Genomic DNA, 15,692 nt, shown 5'->3' on the forward strand with positions numbered 1-15,692 from the left:
GATACATCTTGGTACCATCTGGATGAACTGCAAAGTGGGAAGTGTGAAACTCCAGTAAGACGTCATCACGATAAACCGTAGGAACCACCAACAAACCCCTGAACCGTAGACCCCCATCTACATGCAAAGCCCAATCTTTCACTGTCTCACCATTGGAGATCAAAGCATGAATGACATCTAAATCCGGGTCCTGTCTCTGTGACTCAATCACTCGTACAACAAGAGTAGGCTGAGCCACAAGACTAAACAAGAATGCTGGCTCACTGTCAACATCGTCATTAAAACAATACAATCCCATCTCTGCCAAATCCTTAAGCATCTTCCACTTCCGAATAGCCAGACTAACCAAAGTTCCACGGGATTTTCGGCTTAAGGCATCTGCTACCACATTTGCCTTGCCTGGATGATACTGTAAGTCAAAATTGTAGTCCTCCAAGAATTCAACCCATCTTCTCTGTCTATTGTTCAAGTCCTTTTGGGAGAAAAGGTACTTGAGACTTTTATGATCCGAGTACACCTCGAATCTTTCACCATACAAGTAATGTCTCCAACACTTCAAGGCAAATACAACTGCCGCTAGCTCCAAATCATGAGTAGGGTAGTTAAACTCGTGAGTCTTCAATTGCCGAGACCCATAAGCCACTACTCTACCATCCTGCATCAACACACACCCTAAACCATCACGGGAAGCATCACAATATAACACATAACCCAAGCCACGCTTAGGTATCACCAACATTGGAGCTGTAGTCAATCTTGTCTTCAACTCCTGAAAAGATAACTCACAGGCTTCATTCTACGTAAACTTGATCCCTTTCCGGGTCAAACGGGTCATAGGAGCTGCCAAACGAGAGAAATCCTTCACAAATCTCCGATAATAACCCGCTAGGCCAAGGAAACTACGGATCTCAAACACATTCTTGGGTTGCTTCCAATTCAAAACTGCTTCAACCTTTGATGGATCTACTAACACTCCACCTTCTGAAACAACATGCCCCAAAAATTTCACCTTCTGTAGCTAAAACTCACATTTCTCATATTTGGCATACAATCAGTGCTCTGGCAAAATCTGTAAAATAATACTCAAATGGATCTCGTGCTCTTCCCGAGATCGTGAATACACAATTAAAGAGATAAAAAAAAAAAACTTGCCTTAAGTTTCAAGGTTGAAACCCTGAATCCACGTCTCTGAGTTTTAGTTTTCCTTGCTCTGCCTTCCTAAGCCCTCTCTGTAAATTACTCACTCGCTGTTTCTCTGCCCTCACAACCCTCTGTATCACTGTATACGTGACTATGGTGAATAGGGTTTACAAAAACCCCTTAGCAGACGTAAACATATGTATTTATAGGCTTTAGTTGAAACCCTAACCTTAATCCTAAACCACCTACAGGTCGGCTCAGAATAAAACACGATGAAATTAACAAAAAACCCTAATAATTAAAAACAGTTAACTTGCCTCTAAAATAATTAAACCAATTACAAATAAATCAACAAAATTAAATAAAACAATTTAAGCAATATTAACAATTAAACAGGTAATAAAATCAGTCACAAAGATACAGCACTTAATGTAAGCTAAATAAATTTAAGAATTCAACAATTTAATAAATCAAAGAAAACAAGTAAACCAAAGAATTAATTTAAATAATACAAATAAGTCAAGTACGTCAAATAATTCAAAAACAAGTCAATTAAAACATAAATTGAAAAAAAAAATTAAATACCAGGACTATCCTTTTGAAATTAGGGGTATTACATTCTTCCCCCCAAACAAAAGGAATTCTGTCCTCGGAATTCGCTCTTACCTTCTTCCAATATTTCAGGAAACTGCGAACGAATGACATCCTCCCGTTCCCAAGTGGATTCAGCCTCATTGTGATGACTCCACTGAACACGTACCAAAGAAATAACCTTGTTACGAAGAATTTGATTCCGTCGGTCTACAATACGACACGGCGACTCCAAATAAATTGCATCCGGCTGCAACTCAATCTCCCCAACATCGATATGCTGATACCGATCCTCATCTCGCAGAAATTTCCGCAACATGGACATATGGAATACGTTGTGTACGCGGTCCAAATTATCCGGCAGTGCCAACCGATAAGCAACAGCTCCAACTCGATCCGTAATCATGAATGGACCGACAAACCGCGGAGACAACTTCCTTTTCTTCCCAAAGCGCATAACACCATTCATAAGAGATACTTTGAGAAGAACCTGATCCCCAACCCGAAACTCCAAAGCACGAGTGCGACGATCAGCATAGCTCTTCTGCCTACTTTGGGCAATACACATGCGATCTCGAATAAGAGCAATCTTTTCAGAGGTATCCTTGATGAACTCAGGACCTAAGAATCGATTCTCTCCAACCTCCATCCAACAAACAGGTGATCGACACGGTCGACCGTATAACGCCTCAAAAGGTGCCATCCCAATAGTCTTCTGGAAACTATTGTTATAAGCAAACTCCACAAGTGGCAAATATTCCTCCCAGTAGCCCTTGAAATCCAGAACACACGACCGAAGCATATCTTCTATAATCTGATTCACCCTCTCAGTCTGTCCGTCAGTCTGAGGATGATAAGCAGTACTAAGGTGTAACTCTGTACCTAAAGCCTGCTGGAAACTCTTCCAAAAGCCAGATACAAAGCTCGAATCCCTGTCCGAAATAATAGACAATGGAATGCCATGTAGCTTCACAATCTCTGAAATGTAAAGCCTCGCCAACTGCTCCGAAGTGTATTCAGTGCAAATAGGCAAGAAATGAGCTAACTTGGTCAACCTATCCACAATGACCCATATGGAATTATGCCCCTTGAAAGAATTTGGCAACCCTTCCACAAAATTCATAGATATGCTCTCCCATTTCCACTCCGGAATTGGTAGTGGCTGTAGAGCTCCTGGCGGCCTCTGATGATCAATCTTAACCATCTGACAAGTACTACACTGAGAAACAAAAAGAGCAATGTCCCTCTTCATACCTGCCCACCAAAACTGCCGCTTCATATTTTGATACATCTTATCGCCTTCTGGATGAACAGAGAACTCAGAGTGGTGAGTCTCAGTCATCACATCCTTCCTCAAATTATCAGCAGAAGGTACCACTAACCGTCCCTTGTACCTTAAACCTCCATCAACCCCAACATAGTAGAATGGAACCTCTCCGGAAGCTATCTCTGCGACCTTTTCGACACACTGCTGATCGGTGAGTTGTGCTTGTAAAACCTTGCGAATGATGGAAGGTGTAACCACCATGCAAGCCGTAAAAGCGTCTGACAACTCATCTACATTCTTCAAAGCATTCCACTCAGTAGTGAATAGAGCAGAAAGACTACCAACAGGTCGGCGACTGAGTGCATCCGCCACTACATTCGCTTTTCCTGGATGGTACTGTATAGAAAAATGATAGTCTTTTACAAACTCCAACCATCTGCGTTGTCTCATATTCAGCTCCCGCTGAATGAACAAGTACTGCAGACTCTTGTGATCACTGAATAATTTGAAGGACTCACCCAACAGATAATGCCTCTAAATACACAAGGCAAAAACCACTGCTGCCAACTCCAAATCATGTGTTGGATAATTAAGCTCATGAGGCTTAAGTTTCCGAGATCCATAAGAAATCGGTCGCTCCTCCTGAATCAATACACATCCAAGACCCTGCAACGAAGCATCCGTGTAAACAAGATACTCTATCCCGCTCTGCGGAGTAGCCAGAATCGGTGCAGAAGTTAGCTTCCTTTTCAGCTCATCAAAAGCTCGCTGACAGTGTTCATCCCACACGAACTGTACACCCTTCTTGATCAGATGAGTGAGTGGTCCTGCTATCTTGGAGAACCCCTGGATGAATCTCCTGTAATATCCTGCCAGACCGAGAAAACTCCGAATCTCAGTAGGTGATGTAGGCTGTCCCCACTCAACCACCGCTGAAACCTTGGCTAGATCCACTGCTATCCCCTTTTCTGACACCACGTGACCCAGAAATTTCACCTCCCGTTGCCAAAATTCACACTTCTCGAACTTGGCATATAACTGGTGCTCACGAAGCGTCTACAAGACTATGTGAAGATATCTAGCATAATCGTCCTCCGACCGAGAATAGATCAAGATGTCATCAATAAAAATAATAACAAACTGATCCAAAAGCCCGGAAGACTCTATTCATTAAGTCCATGAACACTGCAGGTGCATTAGCCGTCCCAAACGGCATAACATGAAACTTATAAGAACCATATCTCGTGAGAAATGCTGTCTTAGGAATATCCTGCTCCCTAACCCTCAGCTGATGATACCCAGAACGCAGATCAATCTTGGAGAAGTATGTGGCTCCCCTTAACTGATCAAACAAGTCATCAATCCTAGGCAAAGGATACTTGTTACGAATCGTAACCTTGTTCAACTCCCTGTAATCTATACACAGACGAAGCGAACCATCCTTCTTCTTCACAAACAGAATCAGTGCTCCCCAAGGTGATGTACTCCTACGAATAAAACCCTGGCTGAGTAACTGCTGAATCTGATCCTTCAGCTCTCTTATCTCCACCGGTGCCATCCTATAGGGTGCCCTAACAATAGGCGCAGTGCCTGGAGCTAAGTCTATCACAAAATCAATCTCTCGACTGAGTGGCAACCCTGGAATCTCCTGAAATACATCCAAGAAATCCTGTACAATCGGTATGTTGTCCAATGGCACAGTAATCCCCTCCTCATTTTCCTCCTCCACATGGAACAAATAGGTGATACCGCCCCCTTTAGAACGGGGCATAGCTACTACATATATATCCTGACCAGGTATGGTAAAAATAATAGATCTATCAAAACAATCAACTTGGGCATGGTAGTGAGACAACCAATCCATCCCAAATATCACATCATAAGTGTGCATGTCCAGGACCAGTAGATTGGCTAGAAATCTGAGTCTGCCAATATCTAATGTCACAGGCCTATCACTCTCATGTGTAATAGCTGTATCACCCAATGGTATAGAAATACCCTGAGCTCTAGTGCATACCCTCGTCCTCATCCCAGATAAAGTAACAAAAGTCTTAGCTACAAATGAGTATGTAGCACCCGTATCAAATAAAACACGTCCATGTAAACCATGAATAGGAAACTTATCCTCAATAGTCTGAGGTGCCTAAACATCCTGTGGCATGGGGTTATATACCCTGCCATAGTGCAACTGCTGTGGTGCCTGTACTTGAGTCTGCGGCGGTGCTGGTAAAGCCAGATGTGTCTGTCCCTGAATCCGTGGAACTTGTGGAGCTGGTAGAGGCACTGGCGCCCTCTGTCCCTGCTGCACATACTGTCCCTGTCCCTGTCTTGCTTTAGGACACTGCCTGGTGTTATGACCATATTTTCCACAAGTGTAGCAACTACCCTGGAAAGTACCAAATGGCCTCCTCTGTTGGTTAGCCTGTGGCTGATCCTGTCCTGCCTGTGGTCCCCCATTTTGTTGCCTCTGAATAGGTGCCCCATTCCGATGAGCATCTGGACCACCCTTGGGCTTCTTCCAAGGTTGTTGTCCTTGGAACTTGCCTTTGTCATTCTGCCGGTGACCATTGCCATTCCCCTTTTCAGCTGACTGATTAGTAGAGTCTTTATCACCCCGCTTCTCACCACGAGCCTGTCTGATGTCCACAATCAACTGATACTGTTGTAGAGCGGCGTCTACCACCTGAGCATAGGTAGTATAGGCTGGACTACCTGTAATAGCTCTCTTGATAGACCACATCAGCCCCTTGACAAAACTGTTGCGTTTCTTCTCTTCTGTATCCACCTCCTCCGGTGCAAAGAGAGACATGCGTGTGAACTGCTGCTCATACTCCGCCATTGTCATGTTTCCCTGCTGCAGACTTAGAAACTCGATCTTCATAGCTGCCTTGACTGCATAGGGAAAATATTTCTCGTCAAAGCGAGCACTGAACTCATCATAAGTCAATGTCATCCTCTCCTCTGGGGTGGTAACTGACTCCCACCATTGTAGTGCATCCCCAACTAGCTTGAAAGTAGCAAGCATCTGCTTCTGAACCTCCGTGCACTGAACCAAATGAAGATGATGCTCAATGTCCTGTTTCCACTGGTGAGCTACTCTCGCATCGGTGGAGCCTGAGAACATAGGTGGACTCCCTTTTGTGAAAGAGCTCCTAGCTTTTCCCCAAGAATCCGTTTGAACCACTGGTGCTGGTACAGGTGCCTGCTAAACCTGTGGTTGATTCCGAAATGCAGCTGTTACCCCTGCCTCTATAGCCCGAGCAATAAGGTCATTAAGGTGAGGAGGAAACTCTGGATTTCCTCCCTGATCCCGAGTCTGCTGAACTTCCTTCTGCTCCTCATAAAACTGACCTTCATCCTCCTGACGCTGCCTACGGGCTACTTCCCTTCGTTGCCGATTGTTCCGTCTGGTTCTTGCATTAGTCATTCTGTCAACACAGAAAGACAGACATCAGCACGATTAAACCGAACCGTAAAGAATACAATGAATCCTAAACTTAAGCTCTAAATAATAGAGAACGCTACGCGGAAGTCTTATACGATAGAATCCTAGAGACACTTGAACCTGGAGTGCTCTGATACCAACTGAGATACCCCTCGGATCCAAGACACGGGTTGATCAGGCCCAGGCCCAAACCCGAGGGATATCAAACAATTAATATGTAATTGAACACAGAATACGTGATAAAATAAGAAATAAAAATAATAAGCTGGAAGAGTGCTAACTAAAAATCCTTAAGATATAAATATTGAAATCCAAAAATCCAAAATTCCATAAGTTTACAACTCGGGAATCCATCCATTGGACCCCTTATTAAAATTTTCCAAAAGATACTGAAATAATAAAAATAAAATCCAAAGCTAACATAGAGAAGATTCCTACATAATCGGAGGAATGAATAGCTGTATCTGCTCTGCACGTCCAAACTCTAACCCTGAAACTGATGAGCACCTAAAAAATAAAGAAGTGGGTCAGGCCCACATGCAAGTCCTGATCTACTACAATCCAAACAGTAATCCGATACGCAGATACATCCTAGGAAGACTCAACAATATTTAGAGTAGTCCATATATGTATATAGTACATACTATAGGACACTCGCTAGTCCAGTAGGTTTGTCTCAGCCTGAATAGAAGGCAACATGCGAATACGCACCCTAGGGTGGGCATGAGTACCTAGACCTACCAGGGAACAACACCTATGTCCAGTTATCCATCCTAGGCGATATACGCGCCCTAACCATGATCATGAGACTCAAGCTCATTCCACGGCACCATATAATATATATATAAAGTCCGTACTCCTCCTAATACACAATACCATCCATCTGTGTAGTGGTCTGATATATGTATAACAAATCCATCCTGAAATCCCAGTAGGTCATTCAATTCACAACTAATATGACACTTGTAAATGATGGACTTAACCTTTATGATTAATCCATACCTTGATCCAAATTAGGTAGGACTTAATGTTGGAATTAGTCCATACCTAGTATGTCACCGTCCCATACCGGTACATACCATCCTCCAGTTAACAGAGTTGATAAAACAATACTAGATAATCATCAACCCAACTCCCAAATTATGCACAAACCAAATTAATCCATAATTATAAAACTTAGGCATTCGGTCCAGGCCTAGAAATTATATTCCAACCATTAAATTAGTTATTTATAAAACATAGCATTTTCATCATGCAACAAGTCCACTAATTGATAAAATTAACTGATTTGTTATATCAATTTACTTCCAACCAAACATAGCTAATTCCAAGAATTTACTATGCTTAGAAAGCTGTGTAAATATAATTTAAATAGTATTAAACCAAGAAATCCAAATTACAGTCCGATAAATGACAAACAAAGATATGCAATTTACTTATCCAACCATTACCATAACTGATGCAATCTATATCCCGTTTACACGATCAGTTAATTCCATCCATGCATACATTTGACTATACTTCTATATGCTTGTATCACAACATAAACATGATTAGCAGTTTAAGATTTGGCAGAGGAAGCAAAATTCCAAAGTCAGTAAACAATAGAAATTTAACCTGTTCTTCGTTGTTTTAGAAAGATAGTAAAGAAACTGTAGTTCTGTAACCTTGCTCCGTTATGTAGTGTTTCGTTTTCAATTTAAGTTTGATGGTATACCATTGTTTTAAAATCAATCTGGAACTGAATTAGGCCTTAAAATATGCACGAAAAATTTCTACAAGAACCGGTACTCACAGAAAGCAGAGAAGACGACGAAGCGAACGAAGCTGCTAAGGGGAAAAGGGAGCAGGCTCTCAAAACCCCTTAGAGCCGGCTCCTAGAAGGTAGAGCCGGCTCTAGGATATTGTGGAGCTGGCTCTAATGAGCCTAGAGCCGGCTCTGAAGAAAAGAAGAGCAGGCTCTTTTAATTTCTAGAGCCTGCTCTCTCTTAAACTGTCCAGAAATTGCATTTTGTGGTACGTTTGGCTGAGGTTTGATTTTTTTTAAATTAATTGAAAGCTACTGAAGGTTGTGACTTAAGTTTTAAGACTTATAAAAGTGTTGGGGAACATGCCTACATTCGAATAATGAGGATGGAATTAATCCGAGCTTAGATAGAAAACTGGTAGGAGGATGAATGGGAATTAAATTTCTGTTGTTTACTGACTTTGGAATTTTGCTTCCTCTGCCAAATCTTAAACTGCTAATCATGTTTATGTTATGATACAAGCATATAGAAGTATAGTCAAATGTATGCATGGATGGAATTAACTGATCGTGTAAACGGGATATAGATTGCATCAGTTATGGTAATGGTTGGATAAGTAAATTGCATGTCTTTGTTTGTCATTTATCGGACTGTAATTTGGATTTCTTGATTTAATACTGTTTAAATTATATTTACACAGTTTTCTAAGCATAGTAAATTCTTGGAATTAGCTATGTTTGGTTGGAAGTAAATTGATATAACAAATCAGTTAATTTTATCAATTAGTGGACTTGTTGCATGATGTAAATGCTATGTTTTATAAATAACTAATTTAATGGTTGGAATATAATTTCTAGGCCTGGACCGAATGCCTAAGTTTTATAATTATGGATTAATTTGGTTTGTGCATAATTTGGGAGTTGGGTTGATGACTATCTAGTATTATTTTATCAACTCTGTTAACTGGAGGATGGTATGTACCGGTATGGGACGGTGACATACTAGGTATGGACTAATTCCAACATTAAGTCCTACCTAATTTGGATCAAGGTATGGATTAATCATAAAGGTTAAGTCCATCATCTACAAGTGTCATATCAGTTGTGAATTGAATGACCTACTGGGATTTCAGGATGGATTTGTTATACATATATCAGACCACTACACAGATGGATGGTATTGTGTATTAGGAGGAGTACGGACTTTATATATATATTATATGGTGCCGTGGAATGAGCTTGAGTCTCATGATCATGGTTAGGGCACGTATATCGCCTAGGATGAATAACTGGACATAGGTGTTGTTCCCTGGTAGGTCTAGGTACTCATGCCCACCCTAGGGTGCGTATTCGCATGTTGCCTTCTATTCAGGCTGAGACAAACCTACTGGATTAGCGAGCGTCCTATAGTGTGTACTATATACATATATGGACTACTCTAGATATTGTTGAGTCTTCCTAGGATGTATCTGCGCATCGGATTACTGTTTGGATTGTAGTAGATCAGGATTTGCATGTGGGCCTGACCCACTTCTTTATTTTTCAGGTGCTCATCAGTTTCAGGGTTAGAGTTTGGACATGCAGAGCAGATACAGCTATTCATTCCTCCGATTATGTAGGAATCTTCTCTATGTTAGCTTTGGATTTTATTTTTATTATTTCAGTATCTTTTGGAGAATTTTAATAAGGGGTCCAATGGATGGATTCCCGAGTTGTAAACTTATGGAATTTTGGATTTTTGGATTTCAATATTTATATCTTAAGGATTTTCAGTTAGCACTCTTCCAGCTTATTATTTTTATTTATTATTTTATCATGTATTCTGTGTTCAATTACATATTAATTGTTTGATATCCCTCGAGTTTGGGCCTGGGCCTGATCAACCCGTGTCTCGGATCCGAGGGGTATCTCAGTGACACACTCAGTCGGATGAAACCCTTCATCCTCAAATCATTAAGCTGCCTTTTTAATTCTTCCAATTCAACTAGTGCCATACGATACGGTGCCATAGAAATCGGCGCGGTACCTGGCATTAACTCAATAGAGAACTCCATTTCTCGGTGTGGAGGTAACTCTGTCAAATCCTCCAGAAACACATCCAGAAAATCACGAACAATTGCAGGATAATCCTCTTTCACAACATCATCTTCTTCGGCTATAAGGCTAGCCAAAAAGTAATCACCACGACTCCGTCTACGAATTCTATAAAACGATGAAATGTGGGAATCACTCTGATCTCCCACGAAAAAGAAACAGTCTCCTTCGGGAGTACAAACTGTAACCCTTCCTCTAAAACAGTCGATCGTGGCATGAAAGAAAGCTAACCAATCCATCCCGAGAATGACATCAAAGCTAGTCATCTCCAGGAGGATAAGGTCAAACACAAAAGTCCGCTATCATAATGGAACGGTCCCTCACGACTCGGCTCAAAGACACTGAAACTCCAACTGGCGCATCAACACACAACGCCCGATCCATAAAACTGACCTCTAACCCCGATGCAAGTGCAAATGATGATGAAATAAAAGAATGAGATGCACCAGAATCAAACAAAATACGGGCCCAAGAACCAAACACTGGAAATATACCTCGGAGAACTGAAGATCCAGGAGATGTATCAGTCGGTACAAGGGCAAAGACACGCCTCTGCGGTGCTTGTGCCTGTGAACTACTAATCTGAACACCAGACTGTTGTGCCGACACAGTAGGAGTATCCCTCCTAGCTGGTCGTGAACCCTGAGAAGACAAGGCTGGCTGTGGTGGTGGCGGTGGTTCGAAACCTAATTGAACCGTAGCCGACTGTGACTGCCTCTGCCGTGACCTTCTGCCACTAGTGGTGCTTGCTCCTTGACTCGTACAGTCCCGAATCAAATGGCCCTGCTGGCCACACCCATAATAAGCCTTCGGAGCTGAAGAAACTGAAGTCAATCTCATGGGACAATTGGACTTGTAATGTCCAGGTTGCTGGCACTGGAAACAAACAACTGCACTCCTATCAGACCCAGCTGGCAACGGAATGGTAGAAGCAGATCGTGCAGACTGCTGCCCCTGAAACCGAAATGAACCACTCTTGTTCCTCTTCCAAGAAGATCCCTCTGAAGATAGTCCTACACCCCTCTTTTGCTTCAACTGTTCTCTTCTTGCATCTTTCTCTTTATTATCAGTCTCTAGCATCAAAACCCTTTCCATTGCTTCAGAATAAACCTTAATGAACTATGCCGTGATCAACGGCCTCATCCGATCATTAAGACCAGAAACAAACTTCCGAGTCTTGTTAACTTCATCTCTCACCATTTCTGGAGCAAAGTGAGAAAGTGAAGTGAACTTATTCTCATATTCCGCCACTGACATGCTCTCTTGAATAAGGTTATGAAATTGGTCTTATAACTCCCATCTTTTGGAAAGTGGAAAGTACTTTTCATAAAACAATTCCTTGAACTTATCCCAACTCATCTCATCCACCTTGTACCGGCTCGTAACCGACTTCCACCATAATTTGGCATCCTTAGCAAACTTATAAATAGCTAGGATAATCTTCAAATGATCCTCCGTCACATCCATTGAAATCAATTGAGTTTCAACTTGCTCCATGTAGTCATCTGCTATCATTGGATCCGCATCGCCCTCAAACATAACCCGCATCAGCTGAGAAAACCCCTTAATAATCTTGAGACGCTTCTGAGCTGGCGTCTCCTCAACTTGAACTGTAGGTTGTGGTACTGACCGCGACTGAGCAGCAATCGTTGCCCTCACGACATTTTGCAATAAACGATTCAACTCCGGTGCCACAGAACCTTCACCCACTTCTACGGGTGCTTCAACATTATCCCTCATTGTGGGGACAACTCTCGGGGGAATTAAGTCCCTAAGAAGTGTGTCTTCATCATTTAGCTCCTCTGGATTGGAGCTAGAGCTCTCACCAATATCACCCCTAGTCGCCCTGGAGCCAACTTCCCTTTGTTCCTCACGCCGTGACATCGTGCTACAAAACGAGAAAACGGTTCAATGACATAACACTAAAGTCCACTACAGACAACTCAACGTGAAATGATGTCGTAATGACACTTAGCATGCAAAACCATGCAAGAAACATTTTACCATAGACATTTAAGCACGTAAGCACATAAGCAGTTAAGCGTGCTTGTTCAAGTAGTAAGCAAGTAGCAAATAGTTAATACACAATGAAATCAACACCCCACGCAATCCTATGTAGGCCTCTACCCGTCGTCCTAATGGTTTTCGAACCATGGGCTCTGATACCAAATTTGTAACGACCCAAGCTGATGCCAAAATTTTTAAAAAAATTCGGCATAACCTCCCCTAAAAATGGTCCTTCAACAACCTGTCCCAATACACAAAACACATAACATACTCCAGCATCCCATTCATCCGTTCATTATACCTCAACATAGTTTCTCTCATGGTGGAACATCCACACACCAATTAATCTAAATTATCATAATTACAGTCCCGAAATACATGGTTAAGATTTAAAGTCCCTGTCTTACAATGTTATATGATACAATTGCATGGAAATATATACCATAATTCCATTAGTTTCATTTACATCAAACAAAAGATAAGTTCGTTCTTAAGTTACAAGGCCATGAATACTAACTTAGTTACATTTCCACAACTATGAATATACATATCATGGTCAAAATACAAAATAGCAAACAACTTTCAAACTTGAGGTGGATTGTCGTCCACCGGTTTATTTCCAAGACCTGAAAAAAAAAATATAAATAGTAGGGTGAGCATAAAGCTCAGTAGGTGACACTTAAGACACACATCTTGTGTCCTTGTGAATCCAAACAAAGCATAGGCCATTGGGAAATGGGGATCATACAATGTCGGGAAACAATACAGCATAACGATTTAATCTCAAGTATATCCAATGCAATGTGTAATACCTCTAATTTTTAAAAGGATAGTCTCGGTAGTTTTGTTTATTATGTTATTGGATTTTTATTTGTTTAATTATTAATTATTTGTTTAATTGGTTTTTCTGGTTGTTTAATTGATTTCTTGCCTTTGTTTATTTATTTGGTGTGTTTGAATTGATTTATTGATTGGTTGGGTTTATTAAATGGTATTTGAGTTGAATTGTTAATGATGTTATGTTTTTGTGCATTCACTGTTTTATTTTATTTTTGTAATGATAGTTTTAGGTTTTTAACTTACGTATGTTTATAATGCCGACACTTTAGACGTAGGTTTTGTATATGGGCCGACTAAGGTTTATGTTAGGGCTTTGGCTCTAATTAAACAAGGATTAGGGTTTAGGGTTGTACGTCTATAAATATGGTGATTTCGTTGGTTAAGGGTTTGGAGAAAAACAAGTCTTGGTTCTGTAAAGAGAGAAGTTGAGAGAACAGAGCATCATAACGGTCTGTCAAGGAGAATAACAGAGAGGACCAAGGGAGGATTTTGGTGGATTAGATCAGAACCAGAGAAGGCTAGAAGGTAGTCAGTGGTTGCCGGAAAGCTTAGAACAACGGCGACAAGGTTTTGTTTATAAAACTGTACAGGCAAGTTCTTATCTTCCTCCTTCCCTTGGCTCGTGTTCTGTGCACTTAGATTATCTCTAGGGATGAACTAATTAATAATTGAAACTTACGTGTTTATTATATGCTCTGTTGATGATCTGGTTGCTTGAAAATCAAATATGTTTACAGGTGGTGCATGTTTGTTTCAGTTCTATTTAGTAAAACATGTTAAACTCTGTTGTAGTTTTAATTATCATACTTGTTTTTATCTTCTGTAAACGGATCATGGAGATGTTGTTGGGATGATATAAGACTCCTGGGTGCAGGGGTGAAGAGAAACAGATGGGTTGGATCATAACTGATATTGCAAATTGTTTATAGTGTTGCCCTTCAAGCATGCTAGTTCAATGGTTTAGTTTAAACTCTGTAACTGTTTCCAATATTGTAAACAAATCTTGGAGATGATTCTAGGCTTAATTAAGGCTTCTTGATTTGTTCTAAAAACCCACAGAGTGATATGAGTAACCCAGTGATGAAGCGGGGAAACTAAAACGAAGAACAGACGGACGGTAGGCTCTCAAAGAGGAGAGAGCCGGCTCCACAATGGAAGGAGCCGGCTCCCCCATCTAAAAGAGCCGGCTCTATGATGTTTAGAGCCGGCTCCATGCTCTAAAAAGAGCCTGCTCCAAAGTTTTAGAGCAGGCTCTTCCATTTTGATGCGTACAGGGTCGTTTTTGGAATACTGTTTGGACTGTAGGGGTTTTAACTTGTTCTGAACTGAGTTGAGAGTATACTGGATTACTTAATTCAAGTGGTAAGTGTTAATTAAGCTTCTGTTTAGATGGTTTATGTCACCGTGTTAAAGGATACAACAATGGGAAGCATAAAATTATGCATACTGTTTATATGTTGTAAAGAATCCAATTGATTAGCTTAACTTTAGGCAACATTATGGAGTATAATAAGATTTTAATTCTTATTTTGAATGCATGATAGATCATTTTATGTTTAAACTCGAACTATGCATGCACTGGAGGTGAATTGTTAGAATGTTAAATTCTTTATTGCAATTACATGGATTAATACTGTATTTTAATTGCTAGATTGTAATATTCTTTCTGCAATTATTTGGATATTAGTTTTGGTTTATAAATTGCTACATTGTTATATATGTGTTGTAATTTACATAGATATGGAGGATTGTATGTACCGGTATGGGACGGTGTCATACTAGGGACGGTTTAGCTCAAAATACATAAACCTAACCTAATGGATTAATGGAATGGATTGAAAGTTATCGAATCCTAATTGTGACTAAGTCAGATCAGCTGTAACCAAGTTGGATGACTTCCTGGATTAACGGATGGTAGTTAAGTCATATCAACTGAATAAGTTGAGTGACTAACTAGTTGGTTTATTGTATGTCAGTTTAATAAATAGTTGAATTGCATACCCTGGATTTGGACGGACTTTATATATATGTTTATGGTACCACGAGTTGAGCTTGAGTCTCAGACTCGTAGGTTAGGGTGCGTATATGCAGTAGATGCGCAGCTGGTTATAAAAGGTTGAGGTGTACCCTATTAGGTCTAGGTATTCATGTCCACCTTTGGGTGCGTATTCGCATGTTGCCTCCTATTCAGGTCGAGACCCCTATTATAGACTAGTGAATATCCCTTAGTGTGGATATATTTATACGTATGGACTAGATAAATATTGTGAGATGTCTACGGTGTATCTGTGTATCGGGTCACTATATGGATTGTAGTTAGATTAGAACTTGCTCGTGGGTCTGACCCACTCCTTCATTATTCTTTTCAGGTACAGGACGGTTCCAGCCTTAGAGCTTGATCGTGCTTGTCGAGGACAGTCTCACATTCATCTGATTACGTAGGACTTTTCTCGATGTTTATAGCATTATCTATTTTCAGTTTTTAGTTTCAGTTGAACTTTTGGTTAGGGGTCCACCAGTGGATTCCCAAGTTGTAACCTTGAAGTTTTGGAGGATTGGAG

Source organism: Cornus florida, unplaced genomic scaffold (assembly GCF_030987335.1).
Source record: "Cornus florida cultivar Cherokee Brave unplaced genomic scaffold, ASM3098733v1 CherokeeBrave_3.0.0_Hap2_Chr11, whole genome shotgun sequence".
NCBI classification, from domain to species: Eukaryota; Viridiplantae; Streptophyta; class Magnoliopsida; order Cornales; family Cornaceae; genus Cornus; species Cornus florida.